The 9098-nt window shown below is 38.8% G+C and overlaps 1 pseudogene; it reads left to right on the top strand.

Annotated features, from left to right (window-relative positions):
- The first annotated feature begins 2056 nt into the window (after window positions 1-2056).
- On the top strand, window positions 2057-3013 carry LOC123930033 (annotated as a pseudogene).
- Window positions 3014-9098: the final 6085 nt, after the last annotated feature.

The following is a 9098-nucleotide window of genomic DNA, read 5'->3' as shown; positions in this document are numbered from 1 at the left end:
TTTTCTTCATAAATAATCATAAATTTCCCTACCCTTTTACCAAGATAAATATAAAGGATTCATTCGATTTCTTTTTCTTCTGGGTCCATTCTAATATTACATTGGTTCCTTCAAATTGTAATTATTGAAATTCTTTTATTGTCCATATATCTTTGTTATAAATATTATATGAAATGTTAAACTAGACCATCTAAGCCAAGCACACATACCATGTTTGCTCACCAATTGGACTTACTAGAAAACATGTATCACTTTTAAGATTCCCACCATTTATGGTATAATAAATTCCCCTGAATGAGGAAACCTAAATTCCTATATTTATATTTATATTTATATATGTATTCTCACACTTAGCAATGGGGGACTTGATGGACCTAGGGCAGACAAGCCAGCCACTCTGGCACCAAGGGATATAAAATAGGTTGATTATCAATGTTTTCTGAGGAAAGATTATTGACCAAAAGGGGGAAATGATAAAGGAAGTTTTCAACTTTTAATGTTTGTGGGTCCTGCTCCTGGGCTCCTAGGGAAGATATACTTTTACCAAGGTCACAATAACTTCACCAAACTTCAGAGCATGGGTAATATTTCTGCCCTAAGCATACATTGTATATCTAGTTATTAGCAAATAACCTAAAGGAAATATTTTATACTAAAGATAAGAGTAAAAATCTCTGAAGTTCCATTCCCATACATCCAAAACATGCAACCTTGCATGTACTAAAAGTATAAGATAAAGTTTGCAGTTTTCTGAAATGTCCTTCATCATGATGATTTGTAACTCTTAATATAACAAAAAAACCCTATATAATCCTGTAATAAACAATCTTTCCAGAACACTCTTCTTTGTGAGGATTGTTTATCCCATGGAGTTGTCCTCACTTGGGCTTGAATTGTAAATTTGTTAATTTTGTGTTGGTAAGTGCCAGGTTCTGGTGAACAAGGGATGACTGCAGGGTACTCCAGGTCCTATTCTTCATAAAGTCACTACTTTAAAGAACGGAAGACACAGCTGACTTTAACACACAGAAGCAGTCACAGAGAGGCAAGCAAAATGAGGATACAGAGAAATTTATCCCAAATGAAAGAATAGGACAAGGCCACAGCCAGAGATCCAAGTGAAATAGATACAGGTAAGATGCTTGAGAGAAAACTTAAATCAATAATCACTGGACTTGAGAAAGGAGTGAGAGACATGGTTTAAACCTTCAGCACAGAGATAAGGAATAACATGTTAAAGATAAAGTGATCAAGGGGCGCCTGGGTGGATCAGTGGGTTAAAGCCTCTGCCTTCAGCTCAGGTCATGATCCCAGAGTCCTGGGATCGAGCCCCGCATCGGGCTCTCTACTCATTAGGGAGCCTGCTTCCTCCTCTCTCTGTGCCTGCCTCTCTGCCTACTCTCTCTCTGTCAAATTAAAAAAAAAAAATCAAATAAATAAATAAATAATTTTTAAAAAGATAAAGTGATCAATAAGAGAAATGAGAAACATTCTTGAATGATTGGAATAGCAGAATGAAAGAAGCAGAAGCACAAATTAGTGACCTAGAAGACAGAGTAATAGAAAGTAGTCAAGCCGAACAGAAGAGAGAAAAAGAAATTATATACAATTAAATAGACCTAGGGAACTCAGTGACTCCATCAAACATAATAACATTGGTATTATAGGAGTACCAGAAGAGGAACAGAGTAAAGGGCACAGAAATTTTGTTTGAATAAATAATAGTTTAAAATTTCCCTAATATGGGGAAACAGATATCCGGATCCAGAAGGTATAGAGAACTCCCATCAAAATCAACAAAAGCAGGCCAACACCAAGATATATTGTAATTAAATTCACAAAATATAGTGATAAAGAAAAAAATCTTGAAAGCAACAAGACAAAAGGAGTCATTAACTTAGAAGGGAAAAACCCATAAGTCTATTAGGAATTTTTCAATAGAAACCTTGCAAGCCAGAAGAGAGTGGCATGATACATTCCAAGTGCTGAGTTGGAGAGTAATTAGAACCTCTTCCAAACATGCATCTGCCCTTATTTTGTGGACTATCCTCACAGCATGGCCCCCAAATGCCATTGTTCACTCCTGCCCCAAATAAAGAAACCAAGATTGCCTCTTGCCCCCAAGTCAAAGGAGATATCAACATCTAAGCACTTTCCAAAGGGGGAAAAAAACAGCAAGAAGCAATTTAACATATAGATGAAGTATCAAATGAAATAGACAGACTTAATGAATAAGCCAGTGAGGAGATTTTTGAAGGTAGAACAGAAATATAACAAACTCCACCAATCATTCCTTCAGAGGTTGTAATTGATTGCCAAAAATCCCAAATTTGGAGGTAACATTTGTCAACCATCTACTAGTGTCTACACTCCTTGGGGAGGAGGATGAAGAGGTGCTGCATTATTGACAAAAGTTGAAGTGACAGAATTTGAAGATATTAAATCAGAATAGATTTTATTTTGATGAATACTCTTCCTTTGAAAGTAAAATTCTCTCCAAAGAATGTCATCTGAATGACAGTAATGATCTATCTTCAAAGTCCACTGAAATCAAATAGAAATCTGGAGAGGGGTTGATGAAATGTTCAAGTAAAATGCAGAATAAAACTAGAAGAAAGAGACAGCATGAGGAACCAGAGATCTTCTTCATCTAGTTTACTGACCATTTTGATGCAGGTACAGATGAGTTAGGAGAGATCATCAAAGATGGTATTTAGCCAAATCCATTACAGTACTACTTGGTTCCCAATATGGATGAAGAAGGTGAAGGAGAAGATGATGATGATGAAGATGATGGAGAAAAAGGACTGGAAGATATCAATGAAGAAGGAGGTGAGCATGAACGTGAAGAGATGAAGATGAGGATGAGGGAAAGGAAGGAGAAGAAGATGAAGAGAAGATGACTAATGGAACACTGATGGATTCCAACCTCCCTTTTTTAATTTTGTCCAGTCCCTGGAGGCAAGTTTCAGTCATTTCCCTTCCCATTCTTATGTTCATTGCCTTATTTTGAAGTCTCTTCACTCTTCCTTTATACCATGGTTCTCAACTATGGGAGAGAGGAATACCTTTGAGCAGAATACAGTGGGAAAAGAATCTCTACCCCTTTCTTTTCCAAATTAATTTTTATCCCTTCCTGTCTCAACAAATCTTTATGGAATCTACACCACCATGCTCCGTGGGAAAAAGAAAATTCTTCTGCTTCCATAACTATGCTGACAGCTCTCCAGCTGTCAGAGTTCTAGGCCCCTCTGTAGTAGTACATAGAATACTAGCTTTTTTGTCCTTTCTCTGTACATTGGGCTTAGAGATTATTATACTGTGTCTCTATGCGATAACGGAAAGCCAAAGTTGGGGGCGTCACCATTCCAGACTTCAAGTTCTATTAAAAGCTGTCATCATCAAGACAGTATGGTACGGGCACAAAAACAGACACATAGATCAATGGAACAGAATAGAGAGCCCAGAAATAGACTCTCAACTCTGTAGCCAACTAATCATCGACAAAGCAGAATAGAATGTCCAATGGAAAAAGACAGCCTCTTCAATAAATGGTGCTGGGAAAATAGGACAGCCACATGCAGGAAAATTAAATCGGACCATTTCCTTACACCACACACAAAAATAGACTCAGAATGGATAAAGGACCTCAATGTGAGAAAGGAATCCATCAAAATCCTTGAGGAGAACAGAGGCAGCAACCTTTTCGACCTCAGCCACAGCAACATCTTCCTAGGAACATCGCCAAAGGCAAGGGAAGCAAGGGCAAAAATGAACTATTGGGATTTCATCAAGAACAAAAGCTTTTGCACAGCAAAGGAAACAGTTAACAAAACCAAAAGACAACTGACAGAATGGGAGAAGATATTTGCAAACGACATATCAGATAAAGGGCTAGTATCCAAAATCTATAGAGAACTTAGCAAACTCAACACCCAAAGAACAAATAATCCAATCAAGAAATGGGCAGAGGACATGAACAGACATTTCTGCAAAGAAAACATTCAGATGGCCAACAGACACATGAAAAAGTGCTCCACATCACTCAGCATCAGGGAAATACAAATCAAAATCACAATGAGATACCACCTCACACCAGTCAGAATGGCTAAAATTAACAAGTCAGGAAATGACAGAGGCTGGCGAGGATGTGGAGAAAGGGGAACCCTCCTCCACTGTTGGTGGGAATGCAAGCTGGTGCAACCACTCTGGAAAACAGCATGGAGGTTCCTCAAAAAGCTGAAAATAGAACTACCCTATGACCCAGCAATTGCACTATTGGGTATATACCCTAAAGATACAAACGTGGTGCTCCAAAGGGGCACGTGCACCCGAATGTTTATAGCAGCAATATCCACAATAGCCAAACTATGGAAAGAACCTAGATGTCCATCAACTGATCAATGGAAAAAGAAGAAGTGGTATATATACACAATGGAATACTATGCAGCCATCAAAAGAAATGAAATCTTGCCATCTGTGACGACGTGGATGGAACTAGAGGGTATTATGCTTAGCAAAAAAAGTCAATCGGAGAAAGACAACTATCATATGATCTCCCTGAATTGAAGAAGTGCAGGTGCAACTTGGGGGGCTTGGGGGGTAGGAAAAGAATAAATGAAACAAGATGGGATCAGGAGGGAGACAAACCATAAGAGACTCTTGATCTCACAAAACAAACTGAGGGGGGCCAAGGGGAGGGGGCTAGGGAGAGGGTGGTGGGGTTATGGACATTGAGGAGGGTATGTGCTATAGTGAGTGCTGTGAAGTGGGTAAACCTGGCAATTCACAGACCTGTACCCCTGGGGCTAATAGTACATTATATGTTTATAAAAAAATTTTTAAAAGTTTTTAAAAATGAAAAATTATTATTTTTTCTTCTTTTTTTTCCATTTTATTTATTTTTTCAGCGTGACAGTATTCATTCTTTTTGCACAACACCCAGTGCTCCATGCAAAACGTGCCCTCCCCATTACCCACCACCTGTTCCCCCAACCTCCCACCCCTGACCCTTCAAAACCCTTAGGTTGTTTTTCAGAGTCCATAGTCTCTTATGGTTCGCCTCCCCTTCCAAATTTTTTTTTTTAAATAAACATATAATGTATTTTTATCCCCAGGGGTACAGGTCTGTGAATCGCCAGGTTTACACACTTCACAGCACTCACGATAGCACTTACCCTCCCCAATGTCCATAGCCCCCTCCCCCTCTCCCAATCCCACCTCCCCCCAGGAACCCCCAGTTTGTTTTGTGAGATTAAGAGTCATTTATGGTTTGTCTCCCTCCCAATCCCATCTTGTTTCATTTACTCTTCTCCTATCCCCCTACCCCCCCATGTTGCTTCTCCATGTCCTCATATCAGGGAGATCATATGATAGTTCTCTTTCTCCGATTGACTTATTTCACTAAGCATGATACGCTCTAGTTCCATCCACGTCGTCGCAAATGGCATGATTTCATTTCTTTTGATGGCTGCATAGTATTCCATTGGGTATATATAACACTTCTTCTTTATCCATTCATCTGTTGATGGACATCTAGGTTCTTTCCATAGTTTGGCTATTGTAGACATTGCTGCTATAAACATTCGGGTACACGTGCCCCTTCGGATCACTATGTTTGTATCTTTAGGGTAAATACCCAGTAGTGCAATTGCTGGGTCATAGGGTAGTTCTATTTTCAACATTTTGAGGAACCTCCATGCTGTTTTCCAGAGTGGTTGCACCAGCTTGCATTCCCACCAACAGTGGAGGAGGGTTCCCCTTTCTCCACATCCTCGCCAGCCTCTGTCATTTCCTGACTTGTTAATTTTAGCCATTCTGACTGGTGTGAGGTGATATCTCAGTGTGGTTTTGATTTGTATTTCCCTGATGCCGAGTGACGTGGAGCACTTTTTCATGTGTCTGTTGGCCATCTGGATGTCTTCTTTGCAGAAATGTCTGTTCATGTCCTCTGCCCATTTCTTGATTGGATTATTTGTTCTTTGGGTGTTGAGTTTGCTAAGTTCCTTATAGATTTTGGATACTAGCCCTTTATCTGATATGTCGTTTGCAAATATCTTCTCCCATTCTGTCAGTTGTCTTTTGGTTTTGTTAACTGTTTCCTTTGCTGTGCAAAAGCTTTTGATCTTGATGAAATCCCAATAGTTCATTTTTGCCCTTGCTTCCCTTGCCTTTGCCGTTGTTCCTAGGAAGATGTTGCTACGGCTGAGGTCGAAGAGGTTGCTGCCTGCATTCTCCTCAAGGATTTTGATGGATTCCTTTCTCACATTGAGGTCCTTCATCCATTTGGGGTCTATTTTCATGTGTGGTGTAAGGAAGTGGTCCAATTTCATTTTTCTGCATGTGGCTGTCCAATTTTCCCAGCACCATTTATTGAAGAGGCTGTCTTTTTTCCATTGGACATTCTTTCCTGCTTTGTCGAAGATTAGTTGACCATAGAGTTGAGGGTCGATTTCTGGGCTCTCTATTCTGTTCCACTGATCTGTGTGTCTGTTTTTGTGCCAGTACCATGCTGTCTTGATGATGACAGCTTTGTAATAGAGCTTGAAGTCCGGAATTGTGATGCCACCAACTTTGCCTTTCTTTTTCAATATTCCTTTGGCTATTCGAGGTCTTTTCTGGTTCCATATAAATTTTAGGATTATTTGTTCCATTTCTTTGAAAAAAATGGATGGTATTTTGATAGGGATTGCATTAAATGTGTAGATTGCTTTAGGTAGCATAGACATTTTCACAATATTTATTCTTCCTATCCAGGAGCATGGAACATTTTTCCATTTCTTTGTGTCTTCCTCAATTTCTTTCATGAGTACTTTATAATTTTCTGTGTATAGATTCTTAGTCTCTTTGGTTAGGTTTATTCCTAGGTATCTTATAGTTTTGGGTACAATTGTAAATGGGATTGACTCCTTAATTTCTCTTTCTTCAGTCTTGTTGTTGGTGTACAGAAATGCAACTGATTTCTGTGCATTGATTTTATATCCTGACACTTTACTGAATTCCTGTACAAGTTCTAGCAGTTTTGGAGTGGAGTCTTTTGGGTTTTCCACATATAGTATCATATCATCTGCGAAGAGTGATAGTTTGACTTCTTCTTTACCAATTTGGATGCCTTTAATTTCTTTTTGTTGTCTGATTGCTGAGGCTAGGACTTCTAGTACTATGTTGAATAGCAGTGGTGATAATGGACATCCCTGCCGTGTTCCTGACCTTAACGGAAAAGCTTTCAGTTTTTCTCCATTGAGAATGATATTTGCGGTGGGTTTTTCATAGATGGCTTTGATAATATTGAGGTATGTGCCCTCTATCCCCACACTTTGAAGAGTTTTGATCAGGAAGGGATGCTGTACTTTGTCAAATGCTTTTTCAGCATCTATTGAGAGTATCATATGGTTCTTGTTCTTTCTTTTATTAATGTGTTCTATCACATTGATTGATTTGCGGATGTTGAACCAACCCTGCAGCCCTGGAATAAATCCCACTTGATCGTGGTGAATAATCCTTTTAATGTACTATTGAATCCTATTGGCTAGTATTTTGGCGAGAATTTTTGCGTCTGTGTTCATCAAGGATATTGGTCTGTAGTTCTCTTTTTTGGTGGGATCCTTGTCTGGTTTTGGGATCAAGGTGATGCTGGCCTCATAAAATGAGTTTGGAAGTTTTCCTTCCATTTCTATTTTTTGGAACAGTTTCAGGAGAATAGGAATTAGTTCTTCTTTAAATGTTTGGTAGAATTCCCCTGGGAAGCCGTCTGGCCCTGGGCTTTTGTTTGTTTGGAGATTTTTGATGACTGTTTCAATCTCCTTACTGGTTATGGGCCTGTTCAGGTTTTCTATTTCTTCCTGGTTCAGTTGTGGTAGTTTATATGTCTCTAGGAATGCATCCATTTCTTCCAGATTGTCCAATTTGTTGGCGTAAAGTTGCTCATAATATGTTCTTATAATTGTCTGTATTTCTTTGGTGTTAGTTGTGATCTCTCCTCTTTCATTCATGATTTTATTTATTTGGGTCCTTTCTCTTTTCTTTTTGATGAGTCTGGCCAGGGGTTTATCAATCTTATTGATTCTTTCAAAGAACCAGCTCCTAGTTTCATTGATTTTTTCTATTGTTTTTTTGGTTTCTATTTCATTGATTTCTGCTCTGATCTTTATGATTTCTCTTCTCCTGCTGGGTTTAGGGTTTCTTTCTTGTTCTTTCTCCAGCTCCTTTACGTGTAGGGTTAGGTTGTGTACTTGAGACCTTTCTTGTTTCTTGAGAAAGGCTTGTACCGTTATATATTTTCCTCTCAGGACTGCCTTTGCTGTGTCCCACAGATTTTGAACTGTTGTGTTTTCATTATCATTTGTTTCCATGAATTTTTTCAATTCTTCTTTAATTTCCTGGTTGACCCATTCATTCTTTAGAAGGATGCTGTTTAGTCTCCATGTATTTGGGTTCTTTCCAGCTTTCCTCTTGTGATTGAGTTCTAGCTTCAGAGCATTGTGGTCTGAAAATATGCAGGGAATGATCCTAATCTTTTGATACCGGTTGAGACATGATTTGTGACCCAGGATGTGATCTATTCTGGAGAAGGTTCCATGTGCACTAGAGAAGAATGTGTATTCTGTTGCTTTGGGATGAAATGTTCTGAATATATCTGTGATGTCCATCTGGTCCAGTGTGTCATTTAAGGCCTTTATTTCCTTGTTGATCTTTTGCTTGGATGATCTGTCCATTTCAGTGAGGGGAGTGTTAAAGTCCCCTACTATTATTGTATTATTATTGATGTGTTTCTTTGATTTTGTTATTAATTGGTTGATATAGTTGGCTGCTCCCACGTTAGGGGCATAGATATTTAAAATTGTTAGATCTTCTTGTTGGACAGACCCTTTGAATAGGATATAGTGTCCTTCCTCATCTCTTATTATAGTCTTTGGCTTGAAATCTAATTGATCTGATATAAGGATTGCCACCCCAGCTTTCTTCTGATGCCCATTAGCATGGTAAATTGTTTTCCACCCCCTCACTTTAAATCTGGAGGTGTCTTCGCGTCTAAAATGAGTTTCTTGTAGGCAACATACTGATGGGTTTTGTTTTTTTATCCATTCTGATACCCTGTG

The sequence above is a fragment of the Meles meles genome, chromosome 18 (genome assembly GCF_922984935.1).
Source record: "Meles meles chromosome 18, mMelMel3.1 paternal haplotype, whole genome shotgun sequence".
NCBI classification, from domain to species: domain Eukaryota; kingdom Metazoa; phylum Chordata; class Mammalia; order Carnivora; family Mustelidae; genus Meles; species Meles meles.
This window is presented reverse-complemented; position numbering and strand designations above follow the sequence as displayed.